This window comes from Bidens hawaiensis, unplaced genomic scaffold, assembly GCF_021521415.1.
Source record: "Bidens hawaiensis isolate Kalapana, Puna unplaced genomic scaffold, B.hawaiensis_p1.1 tig00016505_1, whole genome shotgun sequence".
Taxonomy (NCBI): domain Eukaryota; kingdom Viridiplantae; phylum Streptophyta; class Magnoliopsida; order Asterales; family Asteraceae; genus Bidens; species Bidens hawaiensis.
Window position 1 is genome coordinate 174,402 of NW_027492516.1, and position 3,014 is coordinate 177,415.

The 3,014-nt window shown below is 32.4% G+C and overlaps 1 pseudogene; it reads right to left on the reverse strand.

Annotated features, from left to right (window-relative positions):
• Window positions 1-373: 373 nt before the first annotated feature.
• On the reverse strand, window positions 374-1,174 carry LOC143551639 (protein FANTASTIC FOUR 3-like; annotated as a pseudogene).
• Between the last annotated feature and the right edge of the window lie 1,840 nt (window positions 1,175-3,014).

Consider the following 3,014-nt stretch of genomic DNA (forward strand, 5'->3'; position numbering starts at 1 on the left):
ATAAGTCATGTCCAACGATTCTTTTTGTTAGGGATTAATACGCACACACGAACTAAACACAACCATACACACAAAAGCAAATAAATGAAAACTAGACTTAACCTAGTTCGGTCTAGGGTATATGAGTGATACAATATTACAAGTACATAATAAGGGTTATGCTCTCTTGATTAACTTACGCAGCAAGTAAACCAAACTTGGCCCACTAGGATTAGGGTCGGCCACCCTATCTTGCGCCTCCTCCCAATAGGCCAAACCTTAGACCAATTTAAGCCGACATATCCTAGCATCTTTAGGCCCCTCTTCTTGGGGTGGTTTGCATCTTGTTTCTTTGCTCATGTTTGAATTCCTAAAGAGTATTGTATATTTCTCAAAAATCCTAGAAATTCCATGCAAAAACTTGAGTTTTGTTTATTAGAAGACCGGACGAGTTAATTTACATTATTGTGTAGTTCATAGTAAGTATGATGAGATAGTTCATACAACTAAGATATAGCCACCCAACAACAAGGCTCCCAATTACAACATATTCCTTTATTTCCATTCTCATCTTCATTGCACCTTCTTACCCTTTGAAGTTTCTCATTCTTCTCTAATTCCTTCATGTCATTTTCATGGCTTCCTATTTCCAATCACCTTTTTCATTCTTCCAACATGTCAATTGAAGTCGCCCATCGCTCCTTTCCACTTGAAAACAACTATTCCCCAAATCCATCTCGATGGCTTCGATAACCAACCTCCCTCCTTCGCGATGAGGCCTAACTTGAAACCGTTTTGGTCCACTCATACTCATCAATGGAGGTGGAAAGCTTCTTGATAACACCTTCTTTGACTCCATACGATTATTTCTACTCTTGGTCACTAATTCCGGGACAGAAAACAAGACATCGTTATCGCTCATGTCACTGCCTGTTTCGCTGCCTAAACTTTCGGTGCAAAGCTCTAGGCTTTTTTGGCTGAGTTTTAAAGATTTTTGGTTGTAAAGATATGAGTTTATATCTGTGTTGAAATAATCTTCAAGTGATTTGTGGGATGGAGATTGGAGCAGACTCCAATCTTCAAAACATGATTTTTGATTGTGTTGTTTGTGTGAAACCAGTTTAAGTCTCATGGTTGTTGCCTCTACGACATGAGAGGAATTCATGGAAGGCTGCCGACAGAAAACTGTAGACATGTTTTATGTTTGAGGGATAAGAGAAAATAAGAGAGTAGGGAAGAATTTATAAGGAGTAAAAGTAGTGACACAAGATGATGTATGATGTTATAGACACCTTTTTGCACCACTTGATATTGTATAAATGTTATTTTGCCATATTCTTTATACTTTTATTAGTGACAAAATATAAATCAAGATTTGTTTTCTTTTTTTCTTTATTTTTTTTTTGAGTATTAACCAAACTAGTATATATACAGTGAAATTGTCTTTGCAAAGTATACAGTCTGGACTTTTTTTTATAAAGCCTTAGAAATATCATAAACAATTACGCTTTAAATCATTTTTGCTTTTTATAATAAACCTTTTGACCTTTATATATAAAAAAATCATGTATATTGCCTACTTTCATCTTTTCTTTTTTCTGTCTTTTTTGTGACTTATTTGAATATATTGTTTGAATAATATCATCTTCCAAGAAAACAAATTTACTACAGTTGTAAACTAAAATCACTGTTATATATTTCAAATTAATTAAATTCATTTACGGGAAAAAGTAAATTAAGTCCATTTGCATAAATTATTTACAAACTATATTCGTTAAAGTAGCCCAAGGAAACATGCATATATAGCTAATAGATTGAAGATGTATCGTTATTGAATATAATGTGTGTGAATTATTTTAAAATGTTTTATCATTGAATTTTCTTTCTTCTTTCGGACCTTCTAAAAGGAAGGCACATATGGATTGGTCGTATTTGGTTTGTGAGTGTGAGTGCCACTTTGTTTTGTTTTGTTGAATATTTTATTTTGACTATTATAATAAATTAGCTATAGCGATTTCATATGCATTTTTAATAAATGGTAGGGAAATTATTTTGACTTTAACTCAAGGCATCTTAATCTTTTTTTCTTCTCTCATTTAAGATATCAAACTCTTAAGTTATGGTTTTCACTATAATTCGTTGGAAGTAGCCCAAGGAAACATACATATATAGCTAATGGATTGAAGATGTATCATTATTGAATATAATGTGCGTGAATTATTTTAAAATGTTTTATCATTGAATTTTCTTTCTTCTTTTGGACCTTCTAAAAGGAAGGTACATATGGATTGGTCGTATTTGCTTTGTGAGTGAGTGCCATATATCAAAATACACCTAGTTTAGTGCACGTGCGTATTCGGCATGCTGGATTATACTTGCAATACTTATTACATAGACATGTAATAGATTGTGAACTAGTGACCAAGCTTATAAATTTCATATTGTACATTGGTGGTAAAAGAACAACACTTCAATGTAGTCACGCCCATTTCTAAAGGCTTATAGCTTGTCAACACTGCATTGAACAAAATATTGGTGTCACATGTTCTCATCTATTACAATTTACAAGTTAAGAAGATTGCACGTCATTCTCACTATCATTAAATGTCAGCTTTAACAATGCAATGCAACAATTAGTATAGCCAACAATGTCTGTGTTAGAGTGTATGTTTTCATAATAAATAGAGGCGTTGAAGGACAACTGGAAATAAAAACATAAAATGAAAAATGGTGGAATTTATTGGAATATGGTATTAGAGTTTTAGTGTCAAGCCCACGGGACCGATCTATTTCTATACTAGTTTGAGACCCGTGTTTACACGGGTAATTGAAGAAAATTTTAAAATTTAACCATTAAATAAAATATAGTCAACAAAATGATCATATATTGTTAATACAATTACAATTTACATTAAAATTACACAAATTACATAACTAAGATTACACAAATATGTTATAAATAACTAAAACTTCCGTGTACACTACATTTGTGATTGTACTCGTCGGTATGCATTGTGTATCAAAAAACAAAACCT